At 43.5% G+C, this 23023-nt stretch overlaps 1 protein-coding gene across 1 annotated transcript in view; it reads left to right on the forward strand.

Moving 5' to 3' along the window:
* TTC28 (tetratricopeptide repeat domain 28) overlaps positions 1-23023 on the forward strand; it is a 585777-nt gene that overhangs the window by 448714 nt on the left and 114040 nt on the right. The gene's annotated exons all lie outside the window — the stretch shown is intronic.

A 23023-nucleotide genomic window follows, 5' to 3' on the forward strand; every position in this document is an offset into this window, starting at 1 on the left:
AAATGAGGGAGGTTTCTGAAGCATCAAAGAAGCAGTTTATTGTCATTTTGCATAAGTGGTGGGAGAAGCCCAAAGCTCCTTAGAGATAGTAATGGATCTTCTGCTTTTCTTCAGGAGCAAACAAAGGGAGAATTATCTTTAATTCTTGGGAAAAAGAAGGGCAAGTGTGTTTTCCACACTCTCGTGATCCAGATGTGTGTTCATTAAGTTAAATTAGATGTCGACTAATAGCAAAAAGGAAAAGACAGTAAGGAGAAAAACACTGAACTTAAACCTTTACGTTTTTCCTATGGGATCTCTGATTTAGACTGGTTTCTTTATAGGTGTTAAATTTGCTATAAAGTCTCTCAAAATAAAAACATTTTGAAGATTCAAGGGAGTAGGTACATGGAGATATTTCCCAAAGGTATGTTAAGGAAATACTAGTCGTGCTTCACTGTGTAAAGAGCTTTCCCATTTACAGTCTTGGTACTCAAAGTGTGGCCCATGGATCAGTGCCATCTTATCTCCTGGGAGCTTATTAGAAATGCAGACCCTTAGCCCCACCTCAGACCTAGGAAATCAGCTTCATATGTTAACAAGGTGCCCTGTGATTCTAATGCACATTAAGGTTTGAGAAGTCTTGGTCTGCAAAGTACCTTTACGTGCATCATCTCCCCTGCATCATCTCCCCTGCCAGCGTAGCATGAAGATAGGAGAAAGTGACATTGACCCTAGCACACACAGGAATCATTTCCTGTGAGGTGAGGGAAATAATGATGATCGCGATTGGCATTCCTTAAGCCCCCCGCTACACACCAATCACTCTGCACAGGTGACCGGGTTCATTTATCCTCACCACGCCGCATGAGGGAGGCATTATTAGCTGCATTTTACAGGTGAGGTAAACAAAGTTCAAGAGGGTAATAACTCACCCAAGATCACACAACCAAGAAATGCTAGAGCCTGGATAGTTCCCTCTTCTCAGAGCCCCTGCTCTTTGCAAGTATTCAAGAACATGCTAGAATAAGACAATGGACTTCAGTCTTAGCTGCTTTTTAGAATTACCTGGTGGGGGGGCATTACAAACCACTGATGCCCACTCCCCTGTCTTAGTGTGTTCGTGCTGCTATAACAAAATATCACAGATTGGGTAGCTTATAAACAGGAATTACTGCTCACAGTTCTAAAGGATAGAAGTCTGAGATGATGGGAGGTCACCTGGCTGGCTCAGTTGGGAGCTTGTGACTCTTGTCTTGATCTCAGGGTTAAGAGTTCAAGCCCCACATTGGCTGTAGAGATTGCTTAAAAATAAAACCTTTAAAGAAAGAAAGAAAATGAAAAGGGGCACCTAGGTGGCTCAGTTGGTTAAGTGTCTGCTTTCAGCTCAGGTCATGATCCCAGGTTCTGGAAGTGAGCTTCAAGTATGGCTCCCTGCTCAGCCAGGAATCTGCTTCTTCCTCTTCTGTGCTCATGCTCTCTCTCTTTCAAATAAATAAATAAAATCTTAAAAAAAAAAGAAGAAGAAGAAGTCTGAGATGAGGGTGCCAGCATGGTTGGGAGTGGTTGGATGACCTCCTTCCAGGTCATGGAGAAGGGACTAGGGATCTTGCTGGAGCCTCTTTTATAAGGCACTAATCCTATTCATGAGGGCTCCACCCTCATGACCTAACCATCTCTCAAAGGACCCACCTACTAATACCATCACCTGTGGGGGTTAGGGTTTCAATATGTGAACATGGCATGAATACGAGCACTCAGACCATGGCACTCACCCTCAGAGGTTCTGATTTAATTGGTCTGGGGCCTGGGCCTGGCATTGGGATTTTTAAAAGCCCCCCATATAATTCAAATGTGTACCCCAAGGTTGAGACTCACTGGTTTACAGACAGACTGGACATCTCTGTGTTTGGCACTGTTGACAGGACCTCCATTGGGGACAGCTCACCTGCCTCAGTTCACTTGTTGCGTGGGTAGACTTTGAGATCGCTGGCACTGAGCATGCCAGAGTAGTGCCATAAATACCTAGAGCGTTTCATGCATTGTTAAACACAACAATTGCACTGTGTTCAGGGAGAGAGAAATTGACTGGCCACAGATATGGCAAAATGTCTAAAGGCAGATAAACATATTCTGCTGTCTATGATGACCACAGTTGTCTTATCTTACTCCTATACAGCCTGGCCTTCAGTTCCAGGCACCCTTACTTAAAATCTTTTGTGTAAGTCTGCAAGTGGGTCTCAAGTTTTAGGCACAGAAATGTTTAAAATAGCAAAATTCTAATCCTCTATCATTTGGCCACAGGGTCTGGCTGTGTGCTTTACATAAATATTTCGTTTAGTCCTCACCTTACCCTATTTCTCAGGGGAGCAAACTGAGGTTCAGAGAAAGTAAGCAATTTGCTGGAGCTTCGATTCAACTCAAAATAATGTCAAATAGCCCATGTGGTTTCCATACTTTCTAATAAGAAGGAGAGTAAAACCGGATAGTCAATCGCTGGGAATTCAAGTTAGTTCAACAAAGACTTTCAGAGGCTCTGATGTGAGCCAGACATTGAACTCTAAGAATGAAGAAGATAAGGTCATCTGCCTCACAGAGTTCAGTCTTCAAGGGTAGACAGACGGATAGAGCAGCAAAGCCCAATAGATAATGTGAGCCACATTTGTAATTTAAATTTTTCTAGCAGCCACATTTTAAAAGGTAAGGAAAGACGAGATTAATTTTAATAATACATTTTATTTAACAATACATTAAAAATATTATCATTTCAGCATGTAATCAATATGAAAATTAATGTATTTTACAGTTTTTTTTCATACCAAGTCTTTGAAATCCTGTTTATTTTATTTTGAGAGAGAGAGTGCATTAATGCAGGGCGGGGGGAAGGGGGATAACAAGGGAAAGCCAGAGGGAGAGAGAGAATCTCAAGCTGGCTCTACCCTCTACATGGAGCCGAAGGCGGGCCTCAGATCTCATGACCATGAGATCCTGACCTGAGCAGAAATCTAGAGTCCGACGCTTAACGGTCTGAGCCACCCAGATGCCCCCTGCATGTATTTTATATTATAGCACATCTCAATTCAGACTAGCCTGCCTTTCTTTCTTTCTTTCTTTCTTTCTTTCTTTCTTTCTTTCTTTCTTTCTTTCTTTCTTTCTCTTTCTTTCTTTCTTTCTCTTTCTTTCTTTCTTTTTCTTTCTTTCTTTCTCTTTCCTTTCTCTCTCTCTCTCTCCCTCCCTCCCTCCCTTCTTTCCTCCCTTCCTTTTTTCCTTCCTTCCTTCCTTCCTTCCTTCCTTCCTTCCTTCCTTCCTTCCTTTCAAATTTTATTTGTTTGAGAGAGAGAGTGAGAGCAGGAGCTGGGGGAGGGGCAGACAGAGAGGGAGAAGCAGACTCAACGCTGAGCAGGGAGCCTGACACAGGCCTCAATCTCAGGACTCCAGGGTCATGACCTGAGCCAAAGGCAAATGCTTAACCAACTGAGCCACCCAGGTGCCCCCAGACTAGCCACATTTCAAGGGCTCAGTAGCCGCAAGCGTTCAGTGGCTACCATATTGGACAGTGAATATCTAGGGAAACGTTGAGGAAAGCCTGTCTTTGTTGTTGAGGAGCAAGGGTCAGGGGAGGTGGTTTGTTTGTTGCCAGCATTTTGTACTTTAAAAAGTATTTAGAAGCCCCAGATTGGGGTAGGTGTAATGCTGTATTCCTTAGGTTGTATCTCTATACTCAGTGAAATAATGCAGTTATGCTTCTTAGAGACCCTCAGCTGTAAATGCTCTCATATATCAAAATTTCAGCAAAATGACTGATTCCAACTTTGACAGTATTTCTCAGCCCAGCCTAGAGAAAAGTTACCTGTGTCTCCCAGGCCTGGTGACCCACTGGTTCCTCCTGTCAGTAACAGACACTTTTAATAGGGCTTCACTCTCTAATGATTATAATTATATCAAACCTTTGAAGAGTCAATCTAAACAGTAAGTGTTCTACTTTATTAGAATTTTTTTTTTAAAAAACTGGCTAGATCACAAACTGTTCTATAGAACCCCCCTTCTGGGCAATGTGGGTAAGGCTGTCTTTCTGTGATGAGATAATTCAGGATACTAGGTCCCCCTCCAGGAACTTCATCCTGCAGATATTAGCATCTGAAAGGTTGAGAAGTCCTGTATTAACTTTGGTTAATCCAGGGCTTCACACACAGTTGACCCGGAAGACACACGTGTCTCGAGACATCTGTTGGCATCTCATGGGACACAGCTGCTCTGTGGAGCAAACACAAAACCAGATGATTACTTTGCTGTGACCCTGTAATAGACATAATGGCAGCCCTCCCCACTACAAGGTAAGTCATAGAGCCTTTCCTTTTCAGTCTAAATTTACATATTATAGACACTAGAGAGTGACTCTTCAGGCCAACAGACCTCAAGAACTACCATTATTTTTGTGGAAATGTTGTCTTTGTACCTCCTTAGGCTGGAGTTTCTCTGTATCTGAGGGAACTATTATAAAGAGTGTGACATGAAGAAGAATATAGAACATGGATTAATCTTGAATACCATGAGAGGCTGGACCTGCTGCCCAACGCTGGATTATAAAACACTGGAAACCCATCGTTCCCCATGGTCAAGCCAACTACCATTATATTTGTGTTTTTGATCCATCCACACGATATGTCCAGAGTCCAGCCTAATAATTAGATTAAACAATTTCATGATTCGATTACTTCATTGTATTAAGGGAAAGGCCACTTGTTCTTTTGGGGAACAAGGCTTGTCCTTCACTGGCCACACCTGGCACCGTGTCGTTTAAGAAGTGTTATCAGGATGGGTTTCATTACTGTAGAAACCGGGGGACTCTGGTCAGTGTAGAAACTGCTCACATCTGCCTCTCTACAGAGCCGAACTCATTCTCTCTCTCCTTGCCTCCGCAATCCACTCTAGAGCAAGGTATTCGCTCTTGTTTCATGTGTTGCTTTCTGCCTCAGGGGTACAGTGCCTTTCAGTAACAGAGAATACAGTGACTTTGCTCCTTTTTAATTTCCATTTCCCCAGACCCTATAAGGATCGCAGACGGGGATGTGCAGTCTCTAAGCCCCAAGTGTGGTATTTTTTTTTCACCTAATTTATGCAGATGCCTCATAAGAGAAAGCTCATCCTTTTGTTTCTTACCCGGTGTTTTGTAATGAGCTATGCAACATTTTAAAAATTTAACGGATGGGTATGTTTAAAGCATTTGTGAATTACTTATAAATTCATTTGTATGCCGAATAAATTTCATTAGTGATTTTTTTAAAAAATCACTGTTAAGCCAATTAACATGTCTTATTAATGATTGGTGACAATCATTTTTTTCAAACCCACCTTTATGAACTATCACAGATAAGCACATATTAAAAAGAAATATGAATCCTCTTTTTGTCAACGAACACAGTATTGATCTGTAGTATTGTGCGTTACCAGTGTTCAAGGTGTGAAAGCATTTTTTATTCTTTTTCCCCCCACTTAGAAGAGACTTGCGCAGCATCAGTGGTCCTCAGAGGGAGCACCTAGCGGCGCTTGGAGGCTTTGTGTTTGCAGGCATCTTCATTCCTGTACACACCCCCCTATGTTGTGATCCTGCCTCCCCATTCGGGTTGTGAGCAGGCACCTTGTGTTCATCGTCTCTTATCCCTGATACCCACTGTGGCACTGCAGTAAATGTTTGCTGAAAGAATGATAAAGGCAGTTTAGCAAATTATGTCCAGGCCAACAGAGATGAATAAATCAAGTTATTTTTCACTCTGGAGGGCTCTCAGGACCTGATCCTAAAGAGATGAGATAGGAAACAGGTACACACTAACAGTAACCAGCTGTCTGACTTTCAGTAGGTTGCTCCCCTTCTTTGTACTTCAATTTCTCCATCTGGAAAATGAATGATTAATAACCTTGCATCCCTCCGAGTAATACTATAAAGATAAAGGGAAGAGAGAGATGAGAGCATAGTGAGCTCTTTGGAGGCAAGATCTATGTACCACTCAGTCATCATAATTGCCACTGCTATTATTCCTCTAGGGTGTGCAATATATTCATTTTACTCCTTTGAAGAACACGGAGGAGAGCTAGCTGGAGTGGAGGGTTCATACTGGAGAGACATGGAGGATGAGGTTGGGTAAGCATTTTAGGATCCATCCAGTTTAGAATCCATCTTTTCAGTATTGGGGGACCTGTGGGACTTTGTCCTAAGGAATTACCTTCCCCATCCCCATCCCAAGTTGATGAAGTGAAAGCCTGAGACACCTGAAGACCCATGACTGGATCTCAGGTGAGCAATGAAGAAACGATTTAGAAGTCACTGGGCAGGGACACCTGGGTGGCTCATTGGGTTAAGCATCTGCCTTTGGTTCAGGTCATGATCCCAGGGTCCTGGGATAGAGTCCCGTGTCAGGCTCCTTGCTCCGCAGGGAGCCTGCTTCTCCTCTGCCTGCCACTCCCCCTGCTTGTGCTTGCTCTCTCTCTCTGACAAATAAATAAAATCTTAAAAAAGAAAGAAGGAAGGAAGGAAGGAAGGAAGGAAGGAAGGAAGGAAGGAAGGAAGGAAGGAAGGAAGGAAAGAGAGAAAGAAAGAAAGAAAGAAAGAAAGAAAGAAAGAAAGAAAGAAAGAAAAAGAAAGTCAGTCGCTGGGTATAGATGGTGCCTTCTCAAATTCCACTTTTTCTACCCAGATCCTGCTCACAGAAGCATTGGTTTATTGCCCAGATGCCATTAAATGCTATTAAATATACTGGTTAAGAACTTGAACTTTAGAATCGGACTGCCTAGATTCACATCCCAGCATGCTACTTTCTAGTTGTGTGATCTTGGGCAAATTCCTTAACCTCTCTGTGACTCATCTGGAATGTGAGGATAATTATAGTACTTAACTCATATGCTCTTCTGAGAATTACATTAACACATATAAAATACCTAGAACGGTGCCTGGCACATTGTAAGTTCTCAATAATTTTAGCTATTAAAATGGATATTACTATGTACTGGGATTGAGCTAGACACTATTTTTATCATCCTTCTGTCATCTAACTATAGATCCGAGACCAGGATTTGGCCAGCACCCAAGCACGTGGAGAATGGGGCCAAATCCCTTTGGAGCGCAGACCATGTACTTTATTTATGAGTAGATATTAGATACAGCTTGCATTATTTAAAGGTCAAACAGGAAAAAAATAGAGATAAATGGAAAATTGCTACAGAATAAGGGAGGGGCAACGTTGATTCTCAGAAGGTAACCGGGCCTTTTAGAATTATTTACTGTAGGGGCATCTGGGTGGCACAGCGGTTAAGCGTCTGCCTTTGGCTCAGGGCGTGATCCCGGCGTTATGGGATTGAGCCCCACATCAGGCTCCTCTGCTATGAGCCTGCTTCTTCCTCTCCCACTCCCCCTACTTGTGTGCCCTCTCTCGCTGGCTGTCTCTATCTCTGTCGAATAAATAAATAAATAAAAAAGAATTATTTACTGTAGGTACTAAGAGAAAAGTTTATACAAGTTTGGCGCCCTTGGTAGATGCAAAAAGACACAAAATAGGAGTAGGAAATCATAAGGAGAAAGCAGGCTGATGTGGAGGAAAAAGGGTCAGATGGAAAAGAAGATGGGTTATCGAAGGAAGAATTGCGAGGAACCTAACAATGTAAAATCTGCAATAAAGGTAGGACTGATACTTGTAACTGATACAGTGGGAAACTGAGTCAGTGACGTGGGGAATAAGCTCTGCTAGAATGTAGACGAAAAAAACTAAGACAAGAATTAGGAAGTTTTAGCATAGGGCTTGAGGGCCTTCTTTTTCTCATCTTGCTCCCACATTGCAGTTGGTTCGTATGTTGGAAGGTGGTTTCTGCTGCCAAGAGAAATTTGAACCTGCTGTGTTTCTGTCAACTGCCCTTCTTGGGCTCCTTGACCAATACCAGGAAATGTGTTTCTTTTGCCACATCCTTCGCCTCCGATCCCAAGTGGAGTCTCTTGTCCAGTATGATACCCCTGAAAGCCTTAACTGATGTACTTCTGGCCCAGCAGTTCCTAAGAGTGGCTTAGTGACTTTTACATTGTGAAAACACTGTCAGAAGAGTTACTGAACTGAAAATGTTCTTTTATTCTATAAAGCAGAGCTTAGAGAACAAATGGCCACTTTCATTACCAAGAAACTTGAGAAATGATTGTCTACATTCTTTAAACCCATATTAAATGACCTAATTTTAAACAGAGACCTAATGACAGGTATCTGTCATCAAAATCGTTTTTATCATTATCTCCCTTTAAGGACCTGGTCTTGTTTTAATTATCTTTAAAAATCAGTACATGTAATATGATCTCAATAATATAACCCACACAATTGACACCAACACAAAAACAGATTGTCAGGAACTATGCTAGGGTGTTAGCAATGATTATTTCAGACAGTCACAAAGTGAGATAGAGTTTTTCTGTATTTCACATTTTCTACATTGAATATGGTAACAGCAATCCTTTGGCTAAGAAACAGGAAATCTGATTTAAAGTGCTTAAACAAATAGGGACTTATTTTCCTCACAAAATTGTAAGCGTGAGGTATCCGACATTGGTTCAGAAGTTAAGGATGACAGGGCTTATTACTCTGCAATTAATTCTTTTGGCCTTTTGCTCATGCTAGTCCTTTATGTTAGTCCTTATGATCGCATGGTGGCTGCTGAAGCTCCAGGCATCATGACTTGTTCAAATCAGCAGAAGCAGGACATGCTAAGGCAGCTGCTTCTGTATCCTTTCACTTATTTCAAAGAAGCAAAAGCTTTTTCTAAAATGCCAGCACACTTCTGCTTTTGTCTACTGACCACAATAGTGTCACTTGACCAATCCTAACTGCAAGGGAGATTGGGAAAGTGGATATTTAGCTTTCCAGCCCATAGCCAGAGGCAGCTAGGGAGAAAGGAGGAAGTTGAAAATGAGTGTTGGGTGAGCCAAACTTTACTATCTTCCAGAAACATTTTTTTAAACATGTATTATTTTTGTAATTGAAAAAATATTTTTGAGATTATTATGTTCAATTTTGATCATTATAGAATATCAGTAATGTAAAAATATGCACACCAAAAGGACAAAAAGAAAACCACAGAAGCTTTAAAATTGTCTGCTCTGAATCTTGACACTAATAGTATTCTGTGTTAATGTTCCTGTATGTAATCAGAGAGGGAGAGATTAGGTGGTTCTTTTATTTATATGTATATGGGAGAAGTGGTTGTCCAGATAGACAGTCGGGGACCCACCCCTTCCTGATGTAGCAGGGCTGTGATATGTCAAGAACTAACAAATGTCCTGGGAAGCCCGAGTTTCAGTGATTTCTACGGGTTTCTCTTACTCTGTAAGTCTACAGTTTGAATAAAGGAGGTAAATGGGGTTTCAGATTTAAAGCAGTTCACAAGAGCTTTCTAGTAGGACATGTTTAAATATCATCTCTGTGATATGCATGAGTGAGCCAGCCTCAGGAGCCCCTAATTTCCTAAGTAAATCCCTCTCAATTAAGCAGAAAGGGAAGAAAAACTGAAAGCAGTAAATGGATCACAATTTTAATCCTATCTTGCTCTTTTCCATGTTTTTGAAATCGCCGTCACCAAAAGCCCATGTACTAATAGAAAAATGAGCAGAATATATGAATCACTTGTTTTGATAGCATTATGCTTAATCTAGCTAGAACACTTCACACAATCATAGAGTTTGAGTTTTCTATCCAGTGTGAATTTTTAAAATGAAGCTTTTCAGACCCGATTGCCTTGGGAAAGCAGATTTTATAATTTGCTCTCCAGCCTGGCTGGAAAATCCATCTGTCTATGCAATTGAATTTGCAAAGTGAAATCATTTTTGAAGGGCTGTTCTTTTGGCCAGCTCTTCTGCTGCTCCTCCCTTTCCCTGTTTGTTTCCAGGGCTCCCTGTTGGTCTGGGCACACCATGCCATCCTCTCATCATCTCTGGGCCGAGGGAATGATGCATCCCTGGGGGATGGGCTCTGTCCTCACCCCAGATTGCACAGCTGAATTCTGTAGCCATTTCTGCCTCAGACCGTCAGAGAGGCAAAGTCATTCAGGGGGAAAGCGCTGGGCTGGCAGGCAGTGGGCTCAGGTGAGTTCAGGTCCTAGCTCTGTAATTTAGTGACCCTGTGGCTTCTGTGAGTGTCTTCAAAAGCAGACCTGGCCACCCTGCTTTTGTCCTTGAGTCAAATAAGTGAAAGAAGGCCTGAGGACTTTGAAAACTGACGAGTGCTGTGAGGTGTTTCATTGAATTCTGCTCCACAATTCCACAAACATTTTTGGAAAATGTTTGTTTTAGGTTACCTGAGGTATATCCAGTAGGCAGTTAAATTTCAGAGACCGGTGCTCAAGAGAGAGTCTGAGCTAGAATTGCATGTTTGGGAGTCACACGGTTGGTTTTTGGTGTCAGGTATTGAATGAGCTCACAAAGGAGGATTTTATGTGTTATTGTCATTTATTAGTGCTATTACTATTTTTTATTATTTAGTAAATAATTATCTCCCCCTTTTTAATTATCATAATGAAATTGGGAGGAAGCCCGTATATAGGTGTCTTTTATTTTTTATTATTTATTTAAAACATTTTTAAAGTAGGCTCCGTGTACAGCGTGGAGCCCAGTGCAGGGCTTAAGCTCATGACCCTGAGATCAAGACCTGAGCTGAGATCAAGAGTGGAACACTTAACCAACTGAGCCACCCAGGGGAGCCACCCCCCATTTTTAAAAAAAATTTTAAATAACTTTTCATTTAAATTATCTCTATACCCACCCTGGGGCTCAAACAACCCTGAGATCAAGAGTCCCATGCTCTTCTGACCAAGCCAGCTAGGCACCCCATAGGTGTCTTTTCATTTATCTTTACAATGAATTACATTCCACAGGTAAGAAACTGGTGGAGGCAGTCAGTCAGTAAGCCAGATTTTAGAATTAAGGTTCCTAGTTTCGTGGTGTTTTGCTTAAATTATTGGATACCAGCCAAAATACTTCCCAATTAATTAATTTTCATGATTTATTTTAACAACTTCTGCTGGATGACAGGACAGAAACGAAGTTGTGGGTTTTTCTTTTTTTTTTCTTTTCAGATTATTAATTAGTGCCAGGGTATGAAATCACCCCAGAATATCCAGTGTTTTTCAATGTAGTCTACTGGCGTTTGGGGGTGTGATGGTTCTTCATTGTGCAGGACCTTTCCCACATGGCGCAGGCTGTTGGGTACCCCTGGCCCCACCCACAATCTGCCAGTGTGGGCTCCCAGATATTGTGACAACCAAAAATGCCCCACCTCATATCCAAATGTCCTTGGGGAGCAGGGATCTCCTCTCCAACATGCACACACTGAGACCCTTCAGGAAATGGGCCCCATTCTCATGTCACATGCAAAGCTTGGCTATAATATTCTCAGAGCCCATAATTTTGCATCCTCCTTGGATGACAGGAGCTGTTAACAAGTTTTCTTTGGTGTGCTCACTTTGGAAATATGATGGCATCTAAGACTTAGAACGAGTTATGCTCTATAGTAAAATAATGGTAGCGGGAGTGGCATATTTTGATTTTGTTATTTGTAATATTGAGGACTATGGTAACCGAAGCTGTATGGAATAATCCCACCCCCTAGAAAATGGAGTATATCCCACCTTGGCATTCTCATTCATTCAATCATTCATTCATTCATTCATTCATTCATTCATTCATTTTTTATTATTAATGTATAATGCATTATTTGTTTCAAGGGTACAGGTCTGTGCTTCATCAGTCTTATACAATACACAGTGCTCAGCACAACACATACCCTCCCCAGTGTCCATCACCCAGCCGCCCCAGCCCTCCTCCACTCCAGCAACCCTCAGTTTGTTTCCTGAGATTAGGAGTCTCTTAAGGTTTGTCTCCCTCTCTGGTTTCATCTTGTTTCATTTTTTCCTCTCTTCTCCTATGATCCTCTGCCTTGTTTCTCAAATTCCACATATCAGTGAGATCATATGATAATTGTCTTTCTCCAATTGACTTATTTCACTCAGCATAATACCCTCTCGTTCCATCCACATCATTGCATATGGCAAGCTTTTGTTTTTTGATAACTGCATAACATTCCAGTGTGTGTGTGTATATATATATATATATATATCATATCTTCTTTATCCATTCATCTGTCAGTGGACATCTGGGCTCTTTCCATAATTTGACTATTGTGGACATTGCTGCTATAAACATTGGGGTGCAGGTGCCCCTTCGGATCACTACATTTCTATCTTCGGTAAATACCCAGTAGTGCAATTGCTGGGTCATAGGGCAGCTCTATTTTCAACTTTCTGAGGAATCTCCATACAGTTTTCCAGAGTGGCTACACCAGCTTGCATTCCCACCACCAGTGTAGAAGGGCTCCCCTTTCTCTGCATCCTACCAACATCTGTCATTTCCTGACTTGTTAATGTTAGCCATTCTGACTGGTGTGAGGTGGTATCTCATTGTGGTTTTGATTTGTATTTCCCTGATGCCGAGAGATGTGGAGCACTTTTTCATGTGTCTCTTGGCCATTTGGATATCTTCTTTGCAGAAACGTCTCTTCATGTCTTCTGCCCATTTCTTGATTGGATTATTTGGTCCTTGGGTGTTGAGTTTGCTAAGTTTCTTTATAAATTTTGGATACTAGCCCTTTATCTAATATGTCAATTGCAAATATCTTCTTCCATTTTGACGGTTGCCTTTTGGTTTTGTTGACTGTTTCCTTTGCTATGCAAAAGCTTTTTATCTTGATGAAGTCCCGTTAGTTAGTTCATTTTTACCTTTGCTTCCCTTGCCTTTGGCGATGTGTCTAGGAAGACATTGGGGCGGCTGAGGTCGAGGAAGTTGCCTCCTGTGTTCTCCTCTAGGATTTTGATGGATTCCTGTCTCACATTTAGGTCTTTGTCCATTTTGAGTCTATTTTTGTGTATGGTGTAAGGAAATGGTCGAGTTTCATTCTTCTGCATGTGGCTGTCCAATTTTCCCAACACCGTTTGTTGAAGTAAAGTGTGGACCAATTAAAATGGCATTTACAAACTTTTCGGATCCAGCGCCAACCCAGCCATTCTGGGTTTTTTACTGTCTTTTTTCCATTGGATATTCTTTCCTGCTTTGTCGAAGATTAGCTGACTGTAGAGTTGAGAGTCCATTTCTGAGTTCTCTATTCTGTTCTGTTGATCTGTGTGCTGGCATCCACTTTTATTTTATCTTCCTAGTCGTCATCTGAGATAGATGAAAGCTGGAGGCCAGGAAAAGTACTTTCTCAAGAGCACGAAGACAGTGAAGTGGTAGAGCCAGGAATAGGGAGATTCCAGTTACGGTCCCGGCACCTTTCCACTGTAAAGCACTGTCTCCACATAACTGGCACTTGTGGGTTATTAAAGCTGGTAGAACGGGGCCCACAAAACAAATAGCAGCAAAGTGGAGAAGCGGCAGGCTAAGGGGGTAGGCAGATTACTGGGGCAAAGTCAGCTGAGCACACAACAGATGTAAGAGATTTTTGCTCGCTTGCTTGTCTATAATGTGTTTCATTCCATAAAGGATTTTACTTAGCTTACCATATGAAATGATGATACTATAGAAATACAAAACCAAGATTAGGAAAATACAAATAAAAGTAGGAAACAAATATCAGGGAAAAGAGCCCAAACATATAGCCCGTAAAAGGTAACATGGTTGTTAAATTAGAGTTTCATATTTAAGTGAGAGCTTCCTTGTGGCCAAAGCAAAAAAAAAAAAAACAAAAAACAAAAACCAAAAAACAACAACAACAACAAAAAACACATAATTCTTATTACCCGAAAGATGGGAGCATAGAATTCGTCAGGGGAAGGAAAACTGAATTCTAAAAGAAATTTCTCAAGAGACATTTTATATATGAGATTATGGTAATAAAATGTTACAGTGTAACTAAAATTTTAGCAGCAAAGATTATAATAGATTTCAGTATTCTTTTTCTAATAACAAACTTGAATCAAAAACCAACTAACTCGAGGGCATTAAGATGAAACCTCAATTCACGGAAACCTGTTCAGTGTGGGTTCAAGTTCATTTGGTTCAAGTTTATAGATTTTAGTGGTCTCACTTGATTCAGGGCTAGAATTCAGGACATCCAGAGGTGTGGGTGATTCAAAAGCCCCTGGGGAAACTTCTGTTAATAGGTGTCTCTCCTCTGACATGGACTTTGTTAGGACAGTTAGAAATTGTGGGTTATGACAAGGGCTTAGAGGGTTGATGCTGGATGGTACATCCATGACGATGTGCTAGGGTCTGGTACAGTAACAACAGCCCACAGATCTTCGTGGTCCAAAACAATAGAGCATTATATTCACACCCAGGCTACCACAGGTTCACGTAATGCTCAAGATGCACCCCACTAATCCTGGCCTCCCATGGCTCCATCTTCTTGTAGCAGCACCATCTGGAACACATAGCTTCTGCAGTCAATCAGGCAGGGGAGGAGAGAGCATGGAATATTGTAGTCCAGCTCTTAAGTGCTTCTGTCTGGAAGGAACACATCGCTTCTCCTCATATTCCGTTGGGCAAAACAAGTCACTTGGCCACGCCTGACTTCTCCTGAGTACGAAATACGCATCTGAATGTAGAAGAGAACCAGAGTAGGGAACATTAGTAAAGTCTGCCACAGGTGGGGGAGGAAGGCAGTCCAAACCAAGCAAACGGGATGAGAAAGTCAGGCATACAAGGCAGGGTGGGACTGAGCAGAAGGGCCAGTGGGGCTGCTTCTTGGCTGGGATCGTGTAGGGAGCACGGGGCAAGAATGGCTGGCTCGGTGCTGGATCTGCAAAGTTTGTAAATGCCATTTTAATTGGTCCACACTTTACTTTGCTGGCCAGAGGTACTCAGAAGGTATTCCGGAGAGGTGGAACTGGTCCAGTTTTTAGAGGCTCAGCTCAAGGCAGAAGCAGAAGCAGTTATCTCTGCATTTCAGGGATTCAACCCCAGACCTTGAAACAAAAGAAATGTTTGTTTCGTATTGAAACTAACTCCCTGTAACATTCTCTGCATTGTTAACTTATGAGGGTGCCTCCCTCCTCTTATTGTGATCCAGAATGAAAACCAGCCACATTCTGCCTTCTCCAAACAGTGACTAATGGCGGGGCTTGGCCAGGCAGGCCCAGCGTATTTTTCACTCTGCTCTGGGCTTCCCACCAAGTTCTCTCTCAGTGGCCTGGCCACAGCCGTTAGGGATGACTGTGCCTAGCACTTCCTACCTAGTCATCCATCTCCGGAGCACCCCTCTCCAACCACCTTCTTTTTAATAGGTTTAATTATTACTTCCCTACCTCATGGCACAATTAATCTTCCCCGCTGCCTCAGGATTTACAGCGGAACAGGCCCCGGGAATTTCTGAGCTATTCACCTGCAGTCTTGGTTTTTAACTCTCCAAGGGAAGGAGCAAGTGGGGCCATGTATGAAAGCAGTGAAATAACTGGGCTCCAGCGAGCTCCAGGCTGGCTTCTTGTCACTGTCATTCAGCCCAGGCCTTTGGGACAGTGGCAAGACGGGGCTGCAAAGGTGTCAACTGTGCCTCTGTTCAGCCTAAGGAGAGCCTTGAGGACCAGGGATGGAGCAAATAGGGCCTCTCTGTTTCTCTTTCAGCTGCATTTTATTTCCTCCAAGTTTGGTTATCAGAGGAATAAGTTCTGAGGTTCTAACGCACAGCACGGCAGCCACAGTTAATAATACTTACGGTATGCTTGAAATTTGCTAACAGAATGGATCTTAAGTATTCTCTCCGCAAAAAAAGGTGATGGATGTGTTAATTAACTTGATTGTGGTAATCATTGCACAGTGAATAGATATATCAAATCATCACATTATATACTTTAAATATATACAGTTTTGTCAATTATAGCTCAGTAAAACGGGGGGAAGAAAAAGGTAGTTTCCGGTGGAGTCTGTCTGTGGGAGGCAGAGGTGGCATGTGCAGGGATTTCCGCGACCTTATTATAGTGGGCTCCTCAGGACTGAAAAAGAAGGAGAGGGCAATTGGTATCTGGGACAGAAGTGCCACTGAACTCTCAGTGTCACGGAAGGCATCTCAAATTGCTGTTGAAGCAAAGGAAGATAACAGGCCCTTAACTTCACTTACCCTTTCGAGGAACAGGAAGAGCCTGGTGGGTCGGGTAGAAAAAGTAGACAGATGTAATTAAGATAAATGGTGGCAGAACAGACACGTGATGGCCCAAGGGTTCTCCAGAGGTGATGCCCACACGAATGATTACATCTGCTTCCTCCTACTGCATTCCTTCATCTTTTAGGATTTCCCGGTTGCTAATGTACACTTCCCTGCTCTAGATACACATTTAGCCAGACCAGCAATCTGTCCTCATGCAGCTGCACAACCGTAGACTAACGTTAAAATAGAAGTGGGTGCAAAATCATGACCACCTTTCACTAGAAGGCATTCCAGGTTCATTCCAGAAGGGAAATGGGTGAAAGAGCACAGATTCCTGAGTCAGAAGAACCTAGGGTCCAGTATCTGTTCTGCTACCTGGAGCTGTATGGGCCTGAGTGAGTTCTTGAACCTTCTGGGTCTCTGAGACCGCAGTAGTGATCTCACAGGATTGTTTTGAAGTGTGTATGAGATTAACAAGTAGAGGGGGGCAGGCACCGGTTTTCAGGAAAAGCTTACCTACCAGGAAGATGCGTGTAGCCGAAATCACATGAGAAGTAATTTTGGAATTATCTGCATTTAAAAATTTCTTTTTTTTTTTTTAAAGATTTTATTTATTTATTTAACAAAGATAGAGACAGCCAGTGAGAGAGGGAGCACAAGCAGGGGGAGTGGGAGAGGAAGAAGCAGGCTCATAGCGGAGGAGCCTGATGTGGGGCCCGATCCCATAACGCCAGGATCACGCCCTGAGCTGAAGGCAGACGCTTAACAACTGTGCCACCCAGGCGCCCCTGCATTTAAAAATTTCTGTACCTTTGCTGTCCTCCACTGGCAAAAATAATGAGCTTGTCCCTAGGCTCATAAATAGTAACCTGAAAGTGAGATAAAACGTCCAGTTGGTTGCATTTCTAACACAGAGCATTCTGCTCTCATGCCTTTGATTCCAGCCATCTGTTTACTAAGCAAGTCTGTCCCCTCCTCCCCACTCCAAGCCTTGGGGTATTTTAGGGACAACGTGGAAAAACTCTACGTGGCAACTTGAGAGGGAGAGGACCTGGGGAACCTAAAGAGCTGGAATCATGGGTGCCCCGAAGAAACCGGGGCCACTCCCCCTGGTGAGGAGGAGGAATGGGAGGACCAGCTGTGAATATTTAGTGCTGTTTCTGTGGAGCGTGTTTTTCAGTTGTTTTCACTACCCGCTCCAACCCCGCCTGTTGGATTGACAAAATATCATCCTATCCTTTAAGAGCCTTTGACATTAAAGGTAAAATTAAATATTGTGACTATAAAGAAATCGAAGCAATGGGACAAGACACTGTGTTGCTGTCAGTCCTCCCAGCCTGAAGAAGGACATGGAGGCTGGTATACTTATCCATGCTGGTGACCGCTGATTTCTTTCTCCCCTGATGTCCCACAGACAGACAAATGAACTTAAATATCCACTTCAGGACTTAGCTATGACGAAGTTTCCTGATCCAAAAAAACTACAGAAGAATGTGCCGTACAGATCTCTCTGCATATCTCGATTATTTGATTTAATTTTCTATTATGGAATGTTTTACACACACACACACACACACACACACACACGGAATAGTATAATGTACCCCCACATAGTCATAACCGAGTTATCAACATTTTGCTTAAAAAAAAACTTTGCTAATCTTGTTTCATCTATTTTCATAAACACACCCACACCTACCCAACCATACATGCTTACTTCCCCCCCACCCCCCGCTAGCGTGGTTTTTAAAGCAAACTATAGACACCATGTTGTTTCATCTGTAAATACTTCTAGGTATATTTCTTTTTTTAAAAGATTTTATTTATTTATTTGAGATAGAGCGAGAGAGAAAGAGAGAGAGCACAAGCAGCAGGAGCCCCAGGCAGAGGGAGAAGAAAGCTCCCGGCTGAGCAGGGAGCCTGACATGGGGCTCAATCCCAGGACTCCAGGATCATGACCTGAGCTGACGCCAGATGCTCAATGGACTAAGGCACCCAGGCGCCCCTCTGGGTGTATTTCTAACAGAGGAGAACTTTTAGCACAGCTGCTGTCCCATGTCCTACCTAGGAGACTAATAAGAACGTTCCTTTATGCCTCCTGCTTATCTTGGAAGCAGATGGGCTGGTAAAGCTGAGGGTCCAGAGTACCTCCCTCAGCTCTGCCGCAACCTCACTTCCTCTCACTGGGCCTGGGCCACGTCATTTATAGAGTGGACCTATAGCAGGGCCTCTTCCAGCTCCCGCAGCTCATGTCTCCTGAGAATGGCTGGGGCTTTGGCTAGGGTGCGGCAGAAGCCAACCTGTTGGAGAGCAGCAGGAAAGAACAGATGAGCTCTTAAAGCCCCATTTGGATCACGGGCTGTTAGTGATCAGAGCAATAATATTTTCAGTAAATGAGAAGAGCACGTCCACTATTTGCGGACATACCCTGAGGCCCCCCTTTCAGAGAATTCACAAGAGAAAAGGCAGCCAGAAGTCCCTGCTGAAACACTGAGTGTTCTCATTTCAGTAGGAAGTCTGCTTGGCGCATCCTGTTCACACCTCCCTTGGTCTTGCGGGTGATGGTTAATAATAAAAAGCAAAGTGTGTTGAGCATTTACCACCCCGGGCACTTGTGCTGGCTCCTCATGAGCATGATCTCCAGGGCCCTCACGATGGCGCATGAAGTAGGTGTTACTGTTCCCGGGCAGTGACCATTCCCGTCCCGCAGGCGGAGGCCCACCCTGGTGATGTATGAATCCATATCCGTGTGTCCTCTCTCCGCACGCCCTTGTGGGAACTCGGCTTTGTGAGGATCTTCTGCCCCACTAATCTTCATTTAATCCCCCTCCCTGCAGCACGTTGTCACCTAGCACACCCCTGCTGACAGGCTCTCTGTAAGTCTTCATCCGAGTGACGGCCCTGGAAAATCAAGCTGTGGTCTCGAAAGGGAAGGAGGATCTGCAGATTATCTCCTCAGCATGTGCAGTCACTCTGCTGGCAGTTCTCAGGGCCGCTTTTATGTTGCCTCAACAAAGAGAACGGCTGCCAAGAGTGTGTAATGTTCTGTTCAGAATTCTCCAGGCTGGCAGAGGCTGGGACAGTAGAGACACAGGGCAGATAAAAAAAATCTCCATCTCAGCCAGGCCCGTCGCCTCCTACCCTTGCCTGTGTCCGGAAGTCTTTGTTTTTGAGATTTTTCCTGATCCTTTATAGAGCCTCGGAAGTGTCAGATGAGGAGGAAGGGGAGAAGGAAGGGGAGTGCATGGGCAGGCTGGCTGGGGGTCAGATCATTTTGCCATCACCAGCAGGCAGTTTCTTTCACAACTCATTGAACCCTGGGTAGCCATTATCATCCCAACTGCTCCCTATTAACTAGGCCAGACTCTTGAGGCCATGAGAGGAAACGTGGAATTCCTTTTCCTTTCTGTCTCTCTCTAAATTCTGCCTGTACCATGTTCAAATAGCATGCTGTAGGTTTCAAAGCTTATTGATCCACACCATTATATTTCTCTTACCTTTTCTTTGAGATGGTATAACCTGACCTTAATAAGAAAAGAAAAACACCAAAAAGTTTTCGGTTAGAAAAGAAAAGGAAGGGGGCGCCTGGGTGGCACAGCGGTTGAGCGTCTGCCTTCGGCTCAGGGCGTGATCCCGGCGTTATGGGATCGAGCCCCACATCAGGCTCCTCCGCTATGAGCCTGCTTCTTCCTCTCCCACTCCCCCTGCTTGTGTTCCCTCTCTCGCTGGCTGTCTCTATCTCTGTCGAATAAATAAATAAAATCTTAAAAAAAAAAAAAAAAGAAAGAAAAGGAGGGACGCCTGGGTGGTTCGTTCGGTTAAGTGACTGACTCTTGATTTCAGCTCAGTTCATGATCTCAAGGTTGTGAGATCGAGCCCCGCATTGGGCTTCGTGCTAGACGTGGACTATGCTTCAGATTCTCCCTCCCTCTGCCTCTGCCCCTCCCCTCCCCCTACACCCTCTGCTCCCCTGTGTGCACTCTCTCTCTCTAAAAAAAATGAAAAAGAAAAGGAAAGAAAGAAAGCCTCAGAGACATAAAGTGACTATCTCAAAGGTACCCAGCTGAACGAGGTGGGAGCCAGACTTGTGAAACAAAACTGCTGACTTTAAGTTCTGTGCTTTTCCATGATAGTGTGCCTTCTGGATACTTAGCCAGTCTCCTCTAGGATGGTGTACAAGTGGGAAGGGTGGGGGGCTAGCAAGAGAGACCTGTGTCCTTGGTGGCAGGGAGCAAGAAAACTTACCTGAGCTTCCTCCAGTGCCTTCTCTGAAGGGCTCACACTGCTTGTTTCTTTTTAACATCATCCTGGAAACCAACTAATGATCATATTGGCTTTAAAAAACCCTTGCAGGGGCCCCTGGGTGGCTCAGTCGTTAAGCGTCTGCCTTCGGCTCAGGGTGTGATCCTGGGGTTCTGGGATCGAACCCCGCATCAGGCTCCTCTGCTGGGAGCCTGCTTCTTCCTCTCCCACTCCCCCTGCTTGTGTTCCCTCTCTCGCTGGCTGTCTCTCTCTGTCATAAATAAATAAAATCTTTAAAAAAAAAAAAAAAAAAACCCTTGCAAAGAAATCTAAAAGCTGCGAGGGGAAAAAAAAATCAATACAAAGGCATTGCTGTGGGAGAAAGTGCTCAGAGGGAGACGTGGGCACTCCTGCTGCTGCCCCCCACCTCCACCCCCGGCCCCAAGCTCTGACTCTGTTCCTAACTGTGGACTCTTGTCTGGGCAGATATTTTCCCTCTCATTTTAGAAGTGCAGGAAGTGAAGACAGAGGGAGCAAATGATTCATTTCCTTGAAGGATTCCCGGAAATTTGAAATCTAAAAATTTTCTCTTTCCATAAAGGCAGTTAAGGGAGACAGGCCAAATTCACATCTTTAGAACTGAAATGTTTGTCACTAATAATTTTTCACCACTGTTGGGATTCTAGGTGATGCTAACGTATTGCCCCTTGGGTAGCTTAGAGTTTCTAACCTTGAGACAGGTTCTGAAAAACCCCGTCCTTCCAGCAAGGATACCGGTGACATCTCCAACCGAGGGGAGTGACCAGACCCAATCCCCAGGAATATTACTTTGCTTGTTGCATCAGAGTTTTAAAAATCCTTTCAGTAATTTTTAAACTAAGTGCTATGCATTCATTATAGAAAAAAACCCCACTTAAAATACAGAGAAGCAAAATGAAAAAAACTGCAGTTCCACCGCCCCAAGATTACTACTGTTAACGTTTAAATAAATTCTATGCTGTATGTAGACATATAAATGTAAACATACATGTATATACACCCATTAATGTTTTTATGACAATGTACTCTTTTGTGACCATATATTCCATTAATATATTGTAATTTTTTCCATGTCAATGTATCATCTTCCACTTCTCCATTTTTTAAATTAAATAATTTGTTCTAGGGCAGACTCACTTTTTTCCCCCTACTTCACCATTTTTAATGACACTGTAATTCCATTGTATAGAGGACCATGATTTACTTATCTTTAAATTATGAAATACTTTACTCCTATAAGAAAATACCCAGAATAATTGCCATCGTTTGTGTCATCTCTGCCGCCTTGAGAATTCCCTTCCCTGGAAGCCTAGAGTAATGTCAGTGACGAATATTTGAATTCCAGCCTACACTTTATAGTGCACTCGCACATATGTGATTTCATTTGATCCTCACTACTGCCCTCTGAGACTGGCATCGAGAGGATTCTTTTCCTCACTTATAGACGAACTATGAAAAGCTCAGAGAGGCTAAATGATGTATCCAGTACCCCGAGTCGAGTTAACATCAGACAGCTGGCTGGGCCCAGAGGTAGACGCAAGTCCTATGGACGGGGCCGACCTCCACCCCCGGCAGGGGAGGACACGGGGACAGAAGAGCCGCCCTCACACGCCCCTTTCTGCCCCTCTCGCTTCAGCGTTTATGATGTGTGCTGACATTAGGCGTTCCACGAGCGGCTCCCCCATGACCCGGCACACTCCCTGAGGGCAGACTTGCCTCTCGTTTTCTGTCTGTCCCTGCTGCCTACCCCAAGCCTCTGCACACAGTAAATCCTGGGCCAGCGCGCGCGTGAGGGAGTGAGTGAAAGTGTCGCAGAGAGAGGCCAATCGTGGGGCTGGATTTTGACAGCCTGCTTCCTCAGCGTGTCTATTTTTAGTTCAGACTTTTAACAAGAACCCAGCTTGGTGTTTTTGCTTTTTGTACTCTTACGGGTTTTGGTCCCCACTGCAAAGCTCACGCGTTGATTCATGGAAAAGTATGTTCAAACCCAAGGGCAAGGAGGAACCTGTTCGCGCACTAGATTCCGTCCATCTTTTCCAGTGCCCCGACCCCAGCCCCACCGGGGTGAACCGGGGCCTCCTCAAAGGTGCCTCCCAGGTTACTCTGATGCTGTCCCTTATCTGGAACTACTTTCTCTCTTTTATACCGCTGATACTCTCATTTCGAACTGCTTGCAGAAACAATAGCTTAGCTGCTGGAGCGTGGTTTAGGAGGGTTGTTGAAAGCGCTCTGATTATTGACTGTAAAAGCCGTAAAGCAGAATTCCAAGAAGTTTTGGAGGAAAAAAATCATTCAAATCCCATCACCTCACAAGGCAACAGTTCCTTTTTGCATAACCCCCTCAAGGTCTTGTCCATGTGCACACATTTATTTCCCCAGTTGTTGTCACGGGGAGCAGGCAGCATTGTTTTCTGCTTTTTTCTGCTTATTATTCTAAGAACCCTTTCCTCCCATTTTTCTACACAGACTTCGTAATTATCTTTTAATGACTGCATAATCCTCTATTGAGTTGATACACCAAAATGTACCTCTACGGTCCCCCAGTGTTTGCCATTTAAGATGTTTCTGGTTTCCCACTCATCTGTAACGCTGCAGTGAAGATCGGTGTG

The sequence above is a fragment of the Ailuropoda melanoleuca genome, chromosome 12 (assembly GCF_002007445.2).
Source record: "Ailuropoda melanoleuca isolate Jingjing chromosome 12, ASM200744v2, whole genome shotgun sequence".
Lineage (NCBI taxonomy): Eukaryota > Metazoa > Chordata > Mammalia > Carnivora > Ursidae > Ailuropoda > Ailuropoda melanoleuca.